The sequence below is a fragment of the Microtus ochrogaster genome, linkage group LG4 (genome assembly GCF_000317375.1).
Source record: "Microtus ochrogaster isolate Prairie Vole_2 linkage group LG4, MicOch1.0, whole genome shotgun sequence".
Classification (NCBI taxonomy): Eukaryota; Metazoa; Chordata; class Mammalia; order Rodentia; family Cricetidae; genus Microtus; species Microtus ochrogaster.
In genome coordinates this window covers 7,991,993-8,004,445 of record NC_022030.1, presented here as the reverse complement: position 1 = coordinate 8,004,445, position 12,453 = coordinate 7,991,993, and positions in this window count along the sequence as shown.

Below are 12,453 nucleotides of genomic sequence, written 5' to 3'. Positions count from 1 at the left end.
CACACACACACACACACACACACACACACATACACACAGAGTTATAATTTTAAATATAGGTCCCATATGTAAAAGAAAACATACACTATTTGTCTTTCAAGTCTGGCTTATTTTTCTTAACTTAATTTTCAGTTCTATCAACTTTTCTGGCCAATATCGTGGCTACATTCTTCTTTATAGGTAGATACATTTTCTTTATCCATTTATCTACTGATGGTTTTGTAAATTGTGAAGTAATAAACATGGATATACAATATCTGTATGATATGTGGACTTAGAATTCTTCAGGAATATACCCAGGTGTAGAATAGTTGGGTCATATGATAGTTCTGTTTCCAGCCTTTTGGAAGCCTCCACACTGATTTTCATACTGACTGTACTGGTTTGTAGTCCACCAGCAGTGAATAAATGTTCCTCTTTTCCTGTGTTCTTGCCAACATTTCATTTGCTTTCTTGATGACAGTCCTAACTAGGGTGGGATGGAATCTCAAAGGCAGTATTAATGTGCACTTCTCGGGTGGCTGAGGATGTTTAGCATCTTTTAAAGCATTTACTGATCATCTGCATTTCTTTTCCTTGGAGTTTTTAGTATCTTTAAAGAATCGGGTCATGTTATCTGTTGAGAAGAGTGAGTATTTCATGTCTGTGGGATGGAATTTCCTGTAAATACGTTATATCCTTTTAATCAATAGTACATTTAAAGGTTGGTGTTGCTGTTGTTGGCTTATAGTTTGGATGACTTATTTAGAAGTGAGAGCGGGATATTTGAATTAGCCATTATTATTATTTCAGAACTTACCTGTTGGTTTACATCCATTTGTGTTTACTGTAGTGACTTTTGATGGATAGATAAGATTGCTAAGACTTCTTGATGAATCATCCCATTTATTATCAGTAATATAGAGTGGTCTTTTTCTTCTGACTAATTTGGGTTTGAAGTCTACTTCGACATATATCAGGATAGCTATGCCAGTTTCAAATTAGCATCCATGGGCTTAACAGATTTCCTTCCACTCCCTGATTCCCAGTCTATGGTATCTTCATCAATGAGGTGTGCTACTTAGCACTATCTGTGAGTTGAGTGGAGTTTATTAATCCAATCCACCAGCCTGCATCTCTTCTTTGGCAAGTTGAGGCCATTATATTTAAGATTAGTGTTGAAAGATGTTTAGTAAGTCTTATAATTCTTGGTTGTTTTCAGATTTCATTTGTTTCTGTGTTCTGATGTGCAATCTATTGGTTTGGATAACCCTTCTGGTTTATTTTGGGATCTTATGGTTCAGCCTATTCTTGAGGGCTCAATACCATCAAAAAGAAGAAGACGAAGTGCCTTTGGCAGAGACTCCTTTTCCTTTTCCCCTTAGCAGGGGTTTCTGTGGTGGAAACTCTATTTGGCCTTCTTCTCACTGAGGTGGTACCTGTCTTTTCCCCTCCTTTTTCAGAAATTCTTCCAATTCTTGGTGAATTACCAAAGTTCTTTTTCTGTTTTGTTCTTTGGAATGGTGCCTAATTTTTCTTCCTGTGGGTTTCTCTATAATGGCTTGGAGGTGACTTCTAGCCCACGCTCTCACCCTGAAATCCTCCTTCCTTAGAAGAAAACCATCCCCCTGCTTCATCCCTGGGCTTCAAAGCATCTGGTGCGTTGCAGCACCCTCTGCTCAGCTTCCTCCTGTCAGCCCAGGACTCGTGGACTTCATTTGCTTGGTTTGGTTTCTGTTTTCATTGTTGGTAATGTGTTGAAGTTGGATGACTTGAACAACTGTGGACACAGACACAGTGGTTTAAACCAGAGCTGCCCAGAATCACCTGGGAGGCATGTCCAAGTGTACCCTTCTGGGATCCAGTCCCGCGCTTCTGACTTAGGGCTGTGAGAAGGCTACTTTAAACCAGTTTCAGGTGATACTGACTCTGCTGATCTGGCTCACATGTTAAGAAACTGCTGTAGGCAAAAACGAATTCATTATAGACGTTGAAATGAGCATCCTAGCAGCAGTGAGTCAATCGCTAGCACAGACCCTTAAAGGGACATGAAATGGCACTTTATTCTAGCGAGCCTCCTCACCTAAATGAATGAGAAAAGCCTCAGGCGAAGCAAAGGTGAGGGCTGCTCTACAGCACACCTGACTAATAATTCCCAAACTATCAAGATCAGTTGTGAAGAGGGGGCGGAAAGACAGCAAGAGGAAAAGGGAGTTTTCTGGTAGTTTGTGTCTCCTAGCAATGTGAGAGGCTATAGTACACACAAAGTCTCACCCCCATGACTCCCTAAACACAAGCTAAACAAGACAACAGTAGACACACTCAAGTGGGAGGGGAAAGCCCAGGAGGCCTCAGCCCTGCAGAAAGAACTACAGACAGCCGAGGAATACCCTGAGGGTGGGAGAAAGTCTTCCCCACGGGAGAGCACAGTAGCCAGCTGGGCAATACCAAGTGGTTGATGCTGGAAATGGACGTAAAAACCATTACACCGACTGAACAGCTTGTATTTATGTGTTTAGGAATACACATGTGAATGCAAACAGAAGTTAAAAGGAAACAATTTTATTTTTAGTGCCCAAGAAAGACTTGTCAGGACAAAGAGGGGTGAATTGTGGAACGTGTTTCTTCTTAGTTTTGTGATTCTGTGATTTTTGCCAGCTTGACACTTAGCGTCATCTGGGAAGAGGGACCCTCAACTGAGGAACTGGCCAGATCCTGTAGCCATGTATGGAAGAGACTGATGTGGAAGGGGCCTAAAGTTGCTTTTGGTCATAGTGTTTATCACAACACCAGAAAGCACGTAAGAGCAAGGCATACAATATGTGTGTGAGTGTGTGTGTGAATGTGTGAGTATGTGTATGCATATGTATATGTATGACCCTCCCACATCTACACATACATCTGCATATCTACAGCTCTTATGGAAGACAAGATAGCCAATTTCTCTAGGTTTATTATAGAAAGCAGCCATATAAAGCCACCTGCTGCAATGATGTAGGAGGCCTAATAGAAAATTCTAACCCTTTGAATGCACCTACCTATCTGTGATTAACAACAACTGCCATTCATATTATCTATGTCTCTTCTTCTTGTTTTTTGCAGTCCCAAGAAAATGAACTTAAAGTGGTCTAAATAAGAGTCAGAATTTACTTATTTATTTTTGCTTGGGTAATGTTGAGTTGCTGGTTTGTAGTCATGGATGACCATATATCAACAGTTTAATTTCTACAATTCCCCAGATAGCCATTGAAGTTTGAATGCATCCTAGGAATACAGCGTGCCTACAAGAGATGAGCAAGGGGGTAGGAAGCCCCAACAACTTCCCGGAAATGTATGAGAGTTAGTCAGTCAGCATTCTCCTTATTGCTCCCACTTGGCTTCAGAATCCTGCAACCTTCTAAGCATTGCTAATTTCTGGTCACTGCCAGGGTACATACAACCAACCGTCCAGGATCCTGAGCAGCAAACATAACTAGTGAAGGAGAAATAATCCAAGGTCAAACTCCACATTCCCTGTAGAGTCACAGTGAATCGGTTTGGAGTCTTTCTCTTTTCTTTTGAAGTGACTTAGCTATGCATTTGTTGGAGATCATTGAGAGTTAGAGCATGTCCAGGGTGTATCACTGCTCTGAATGATGACTGTAAGGGAGAAGCTTAGATATAAGCTCCACCGCCATCCAGGCAGGACTCCTAGGAACTAAAACTGCAAGCTCAAAATATGATCCTCATCATCCGGACTGCTCCTAAATGAAGTAGAAGTTCAGAATGGCCAACTAAACTGCAAGTAGCTCCTCTGAGGTGATTTTAGGCCTCACTCTAATGGACTCACTTGTCCTTAGGGAAGGTGACACATGAGGAATCAAGGTCACAAAGCTCAGAATGGAGTCAGGCTTCTAAACTGGGTTGCCTGGCTCCAGGGATGGACTCTAACACACACACACACACACACACACACACACACACACACACACACACACACACACATACACACACACACTCCCAGCTCTCCTGCCTCTTTTGGATTGGAAGCCAGAAGCCCCAACTTTGGCCTGCCTAGCTTTGCTCTGTCCTACTGATAGGCTGTCTCATCACTTAGCTGTGCTACGTACTTCAGTTTCTATCCATCTACTAAAACCATTGCTGTTATGACTGATAAATACAGATCAGAGCTCTCTTCTATTCCAGGCACCAAGCTTCCAGTGATGAGAAGGAAAGTATAATCCTGTTCTCGGGAGCTAGAGAGGCACTGGAAACCCAGGCAAATACATTACCTAACAGAACCCGACATGGGTTCCAAAATGGGTCAAAATAAAGCTATTATAGCCAGCCTGGCAGGAGCCACCAGACCTTCAGGGAAGATTTACAGTACAGTGAGCTGCCTTCCATTCTTACTCAGTTTTCATCCAGTTTCTTCCTTCGTTTGTTTTATTTATGACAAATCTAAGGACCAGAGATGTGAAATTCTGTCTGCCAGGTGATAAGATATTTCTCATCCAGTCAATAAGTTATACCTACACCATGTGAGCATATACTCCATCTACTCCCTCCATCCAAGAGCTAAACACTGTTCAGATCTTCCCCCATTCCTTCCTGCAAGGCAGCAAACCTCTCTAAGGTGTCCTCTGGCAGCCTTGCCTTCTCTGTCTCCGTGTAGGCTTCCATAACAAACAGCTGTTGCTGAGGCGTTCCTATTGACGTGTTACCTTCAAAAACTCCCTCCCGTCACAGGAGATGCCTCTTCCAGAGTATGGATCATCATCTGGCAACTAGTGGCTTTGTTGCCATGGAGACCCAATAGGATGAGCAGTGTTTGTTTGCCTGCATCACTCCTGGGAGTGACAAAAACTCTTCTCTACGTCATGCGTAGCTGTTGTTTTGGTCGGCTGTGGGTAGGCATTTCCTGCGGGTGAAGCTTAATCAACCGATCGGCAGCGATAGTATCACAACTTCTGTTTGATACGTTAATAGCGACAGACACACTTCCACAATTAATAGCACAAGGTCGCCTTTGACAGCCACATTGCTTTCAGTGGGAGAAGAAACGCTGCCTTTGCTAGGGTTCATTCGGAGGAGGGCTTGCTTCTGCCGCTCGTCACCACAAACCGCCTTGTTCCCACTCTGATCTTGACTTTCTGCCTCCCTCACCCCTATCTGGGTTTATATGCCACTTGGCAAACGCAGCAAGTGCTGCTTCCTGTTTCAGAACTTGGGGACAGCCATCCATATATCTCTGTTGTCACTTTTCGCCAGCTCTCAGTCCAACTTGTTGCTGCCTTCTTATCTGCAAGCGAAGAGGACTCCAGCAGTTGGTGATGTACTTGATAGGCTTAATTAATTTGGCTGCATTTCCGTATGATTCAAAATTCTAAAACAGAAAGTAAGCAGCGATGCACGCCACCATTCCTAAATGTTTAAAAAAAAAAACAGTGGTGACAACATAATGCATGCAGATTTTAAAGCAATCCTTGGTCTTCCCTCTCTCTGTACTGAGAGAAGAGAGAAAGAAACCACCACAGAGTCTAACCTTGCAGAGTGCCTTCAACCTGAGGGCATGCATGCCCAGAGAGCATATGTCCCACATCTTAACTGTGGGAAGTCCCTCGCCCGGATGACAGGTCATCCCCAAAGCTCTGTCCACTCTCCCAGGAAAGCAACTCCGCTGTCGACTGGACCCTAGGTGTGGATTTTCTCCATTGCTAATAGGAAGCACCAGGCTCTTCACACTTAGGTTAGTCATGAACTCCAGGCCTTCAGTGTTTTCTTCTTCCTAGGCTTTCGCTCTGCTTGCCCTGGGCTGCATCTACTCCCCTTCACGTTCTTCGTGCTTAGTCTAAGTGTCTCTTTTCATCATGTCTCCCCCGCAGTGTTGTCCTATAGCAACAGTATCAGGAGTTGGTTCGATGCTTACCTCCCGCGTCATGTATTTTCTGCAATGGTAAGGACTCAGTCTGCCTTGGGTCGGGCTTCCCTCTAACCCTGGTGTTGCACACACAGCAGATGCTCAGAGAATGCTGAAGTAAGCAGCGGACATGTAGGCCACTTCCTTTTCCCCCTTTCCTTTCTTCTTTCTTTGTAAACACAAGCATTGATGGATGAAGTTTGTTTAGCGCATGGCACATTGTTCCGGTTTGGGAATTTAAATCAACGCTTTCTGTCATTCAGTTCTTGGAAATAGAATCACTAGGTCAAAGACTGTTACCATCTTGGATTCCTCTTAAGAAGTAACATATTACTTTCCAGCAAGTTCTGTATTCTAACCAGTGGGGTGTGAGGTTGCCTGCTCCCTTTTATGCCTATCAGCACTGTTAGAAAAAGATATGAAGTTTGGTCATTTGGAAAGATGAAAAGTTCCTTACTTTTGCTCAACTTTGCCTATCTAAGCACTGAGAGAGACACTCCCCACCCCACCTTCGTTTATAGTTCTCCTCTTATGAAGTGTTTGGTATCTTTTATCCGATTTGTTTTGGAATTTTCTTTCTTCTTGTCTTCTCTTTTTTGGACATTCAGTCTCACTAAGTACCACCAGGCCTGGCTTTTGATAAATGTTTACAAGTGTTTATAGTTAAAGAGTTAGCATATTACGCTTTATGCATTTCAGAGATCTCCCCACTTAGATGTTTGTGCTTTAATTATAGGGGCTTCCTAATGTTCAGAAGTTTGGCGTTTTATGTGGTCAGACCCATCGCCATTTCTCTGGGGATTTCTCACATGCCTTTATATTTGTAGCACTATCCGTCCTGCATAGTGAAGGGAATATGTAGCTACTTTCTCTCTGACATTTACATCCTGTGAGTTCCTTGGCTGTGTTCTTTTGTTCTCCTGTGAGTACATTTATGTTCAACCATGTTTGAATCTCAGCCACTGGAAATTTAATTTGATTCTGGTGGGAGGCAAGGATTATCTTTTGCCAAAGAATGTCTCAATATAATTTGGGGACTAGCCTTGCCTTTCTCAATGATTTGAAATGTTTCTCTTTAGTATATTAAAAGTCATTCTTCAGCAGGGCCTGGTGGATTGCTTGCTTACACCTATAGTCCCAGCAAGTAGAATGCTGAGATAGAAGGGTCACTGTAAGTTCAAGAACAGCCTGGTCGATATAGAGAATTCTAAGACAGCCAGAGTCATATAGCAAGAGCCTGTCTCTAAAGATCAAAAAGGAAAACAAATGCCAATCTTTAGCTGGGATTGATGGGTCATGTCTTTAATCAGAACACTTAGGAGGCTGAGGATCTAAAGTTTGAGGCCAGTTTGAATTCCCAGTGAAAGCCTGATTTACCTCCCACCTCCTAAGCACTGTTGTTCTGTGGTCTTTCTTAGGCAGAACATAAGAAGGCAGGGTACCTTGTTTGTTTGTTTTCTCACCCATTCTCCCCACCTCTGCCTCTGCTCCAAGTCCCAGATTCCCTATTTAGCAACAGTTAAGCCTCGCCAAGGGAAGATGCTGCAGCACCATCGTAAAACATAAGATGGGAATGTGGTAGAAGCATCGTTAACTGGCATGGCAACCTAGGAGATGGAATCAGCTTTCGTTCGTCTGATATTGAACTCTTCATAAAACCTGTGCACACACAGCCACTGAAAAGTTCTGTGGCCAAAGATAGACTATCTCTAATCTTTCCTGGTGTGTCAGAGACCTGAGTTTCTATGGTGATGCTTTTCCTTTCTCACAACATGACATGCTTGTACATACGGGGAATTGCCAGCCTTAACTAAGACAAGAGTCAACAGAATGTTCTCTTAGAGAAAGCCACCAGCCACACTGTCAACAAGCGGGGGTGGGAGGAGGCATTGGCTGGTTGGTCCCCTCCTCTCTTTCTGTCTTGCTGGCTTTTCACTCATAGGTCTTGTAAGTTGGTTCTTGGGAAACTTGAAATCACAGAACTTGGCCTTTGTTATTATACATTGTCAGTATTCATCAGATGTACTTTTCATAAGTCAATTTTGGAAACAAAAATAAGTGGTTGTTTTTAGGTTTTAAGGTGCAAACAATGAAGGTACAGAAGTCTGACTTCACTTGAGAGTCTTATTTTCCGGACTAGTACTACTGGATTTAGATAGAAGCTTTATGCTGTAAGGTCTGTCATTGAATATTTTGGTTTTGTTTTGAGATAGGGTCTCATGTTGTAACACTGACTAGCCTAAAACTGGCCATGTAGATCCAGTTTGGCTTCAAACTCACAGAGATAAGCTGCCCCTGTCTCCTAAGTGCTGGGTTTAAAAGTATATAACACCAAGCTGGGGCTGTTTTGTTTTTTGAGGTAGGGTATTATGTAACCCACGCTGATCTCAAAATTGCTATGATCTTGACTTCCTGATCCTCCTGCCTCTGCTTCCCCACCCTTGGGGTTACAGCTCTACAAAACCACACCTGTAAGAGTATCTCCAGACCCTTCCCAAAATGTGGCTCTCTGGTATTTATTTTATTTAGGGGTGTACATGTGTGTGAATATGTGTATGAGTGTGTGAGTGTATATATGAGTGAGTGTGTGTATGTATGTGTCTGTGTGTCTGTGTATGTGGCCAGCCTCTAGAGATCCTCCTGCCTGGGCTCAGTACAGGGATTTCACTTAAGATTTAAAGGTGGATCCGTGTTTGCGAATGATTTAGTTCAACCTTCTTTCAGAACTCAGAAACAATTCTCTCCTAACTGTGTCTCACACATGTCTATGTAACATTCATTTTACTGAAAAAAAAAAAAACTCCACTAAAATGACTGCCTGTGGATGTGTGTTTGGATGTGTGTTGGGAAGCAGAGTCCACATATTGCAAAGTCTTTAGCTGTTTCAGGTCTATTAATCCTTAATAGATAACAAGTGGCGGAGACACTTAGAACTCATCCTAGCTGACTTAAAGGAGAGCCTCCTCTCTAGCTCCTCCTTCCCCTCTCTATCTCCCTAGCCTTTCTTTGCCATTCCTCTCCTTCCCAAAGCCATTATTTTCTCACACACTTCTGCACAATTTGTCACAATTATTGCCTTTGGCTTGTCTCCTTCTTCATGAAGGGGGGGGCAGTTCTTGTCTACTGGATGAACTAATGTGTCTAATACAATTTCTGTTCCCTCAGTAAGCACTCGGTCGGCATCACTGAAATCAATTTGGTCATATGATGGTCACATGAAGTGCGGGTTCTGGGATATTGAGTCCTTTGGTGAATTTATATTAAGGACATGGTTATTCAGCTCTTAACTTGGTGTTTTTTGGTGTTGACTCAATCCTAAATCAGACGTCCTTTGTGGTTCCCAGCTGCCTCTTGACCCTCATCTTGTTAGTCAAACACGGTAGGAGGGACATGGGATCTTTATCTTGTATACCAAACAAATACCTTGAGACTCACTCTATCACAGCCACGCTGGCCAGGGGTGTAGAATGTGCCGGTGGCTTAATCATCACTGAGATGGAGTCATGTGGAACCCTAAACAGGAAGCGAGACATAGAGAATACGGGTTGACCTCACTCATCAAGAACCGAGGACAGGTGAAAAGCAGTGACAGTTTGGAGGAGCCTCCTTTCTTCCGTGTGTGCAGTTAGGCAGGATGTGGGCTATACTCACAGGATAAATTGGAGATTTCCTAAGGACTGGGGGAATCACCTTCTAAAAGGATTCAGGAAAACAGCAGGATGCTGACTCCAAAGGTGAAGACGTTGTTGCCAACATCGCTTGCTCTCTAAAGATAACATCCTGGGTCCTCAAAAACACAAGCCGTCATTCATCACCTTGGCTTTCTTTCTCTGCACAGACTACGCTGGATAGTGATACTTCTTTGGAGTCTTATTTTTAAGTTAATCAGCCTTAGGTAGAAGCCCAGTGCCCTCACACTGTGGAAACTGGTACCTCCGATGGCCTTCCTCACCCCTGTATAACCATCACTAAGCCAGCATCAGCCCCTAGTAGAATCTTTCCTGGTTCTGTAGTGCAATGGCTGGGCCACTGTATGTAAGTGCTGGGGCATGGTACCATTTCCTGGGTTATGAACCAAGGCAGCCAGAATACCAGCAATTTTAATTCCTGAAGAATAACAACATTAAAAATTAAAAATAAATATTTTTATTTTAATAAAAATTAAACTGCAAAATACATGTTCCCACTGCTCCTCAATCATGTCCTTAGAGGCAACTACCATTGAAAGGAGTCTGGCTGCTTCCAGTCACCCTTTCTATGTAAACACATGTGTACACATTTCCAGCCCCTCGCAATCACATTGGCGTTATTTTAAGGGACCGCATTGTGAACACTATTCTCTGACACAGGATTATCTTTCTTCCTTCTCATGTCAGAAGCATACCCATCCTTTTGTATATTGTACTTTATCACTTCTGTTTTCTGGTTGCTGTTCCCAGCACTGCTCCGAGGGCCCTTACTGTATATATGTATCCTTGTATGTGTTTCAGAATATATCTGGACACCAAGTTCTTCCTTGTGTAACTGCTGGGCCAGAACTATATGTGCTTGGGAATTTTCAAATGGTTCTGATCGCCTTTCTGCAATTCTGTTGGTGGGAGCATTTTCTAACTCCTTGGAGTCAAGTTCAGAGTAGATGATTGCTAAGGCCCCTTCCAGTTACAGCAGGACTCAGTTTTGAAATTCTCGTCTGTTCTGCATGGTGGCTTCTTGAGGCTGACTTTTATTTTGGGTTATTGAAACAAACTGTATTTAGTCGCGAGTCAGAAAGAGAATGCCTGAAAATGAAAAGGAAAACGCAACTGAAAAAGACCACACATTTCCTGTAACTATCAGAAGGGCCACTGGGTCTTGCCGGTAGTATCTCTGCAATCCCAGTACCCCGGAGGATGAGGCAGGAGGATTTCTGAGAGTTTAAGAGCACCCTGAGAGTTCAAGGCTAATCTGGGCTACATACTGAGACCCCATTTGTAAAGAGAGAAAAATCCAGGATGGACTGATTTCACATCATAAAAAAGAGCCGAGGTGGAAGTTTGACTGGATGGGGCAGCAAACACGGGTGTTTGATCTGAAAGAGTAACTGGCTATGGAGAGAGAGGAATTCTCTGTATTGAATGGGGGGAGGGGCATTCACCTTTGAACCAGTCTGCGTTGTTAGCTGTTTTATTCAGAGAACATGGCTGAACCTGCCCAATCCTTGGCCAGAGATCCTCCCAGGAAAACTCAGAGTGTTGCTGCGGTCTGCAGGTGACCAGGGTCCTGGGGTTCTTCCTTTGAGTTGGAGCAGAATTTTTACATTTTACCTGCTTAGTAGTTTAGTCCTGGTTGTTGGCTCTCTGAAGTCATGTTTAAGTACCCTCAGCCCAAGAAAGTGCTCTGACCTTGTTTTGATAAAATCTTGCTATATATCTCTGGTTGATCTGACACTATGTATCCCAGGCTGGCCTCAGGCTTGCAGCAATCCTCCTGCCTCAGTGCTGGGATCGCTGGTTTGTGTCAGCATGCCTGGGTTAGTTGGTTTTGTTTTCATTGAAAGATTCACGAACCTTTTCTTTAAGATTCAGCCGATGGGGTTGCTACTCCTTTGTTTCTTTTTAGAACTCAGCCCTAAAGGGACCACCCTGTTCCATCGGTCATTCCGAGGTTATTGAGATGTCTGAACCCCGTGGTGCAGTCTTCCTAAGAGAGTCAGTGGAGAATCTCAGAGAGACCCTCAGGTGAAATAATTGGCACAACTTCTCCTTACTAAAAAGTTGGAACTTTTCAGTTCTAGTCAGTAGTCTTGATCCTCACCCCACGTTCCTGAAATATCTTAACTTTCATGAAATGAAAACTTGAAGCAGATCTGTATACTTCCAGGATGAGGGATCTAAATGTAGAATACAGACGGAAGCACTATTAACACATATCAAAATTTCTCCACAAGAGAAAGCGAGCATGGTGGGTCATGCCTGCAGTTCCAGCATGGCAAGACAGAGGTGGATATGTTACTGCAAGTTCATGACCAGCCCTTTTGAGGTTAAAAAAACCCTTCTGAGCCAAAATATTAATGACCATACTTATTTCTCCAATATCAACCTGCAGTATTACCCATTCACAAAGAGTGAGATAAGGAAGTAATAATATATTCTATTTTGTTATGTTTTATTATTATCATCTCTTAGAAGCCTGTTCTTTATGAGGGACAAAAATGGAATGGATCTGTTAGGAGGAGAGCTGGGGAAGAACTTGAAGGAGTAGAGGGAGGGAAAACCATAATTGGGACATATTATGTGAGAAAAGAATCTATTTTCAATAAAAGGAAAAATAATAAAGCTTTATCAGTTAAAAAAAGTGCATAGTGGCTGGGCAGTAGTGGTGCATGCCTTTAATCCCAGCATTCGGGAAGCAGAGGCAGGCCTGTGAGTTTGAGGCCAGCCTGGCCTACAGAATGAGTTCCAGGACAGCCAAGGCTGTTACACAGATAAACCCTGTTTTGAACAAAGCAATACCACTCCTGGGAATATACCCAAGAGATGCCCTATCAAACGACAGGAGCATTTGTTCAACTATGTTCATAGCAGTATTATTTGTAA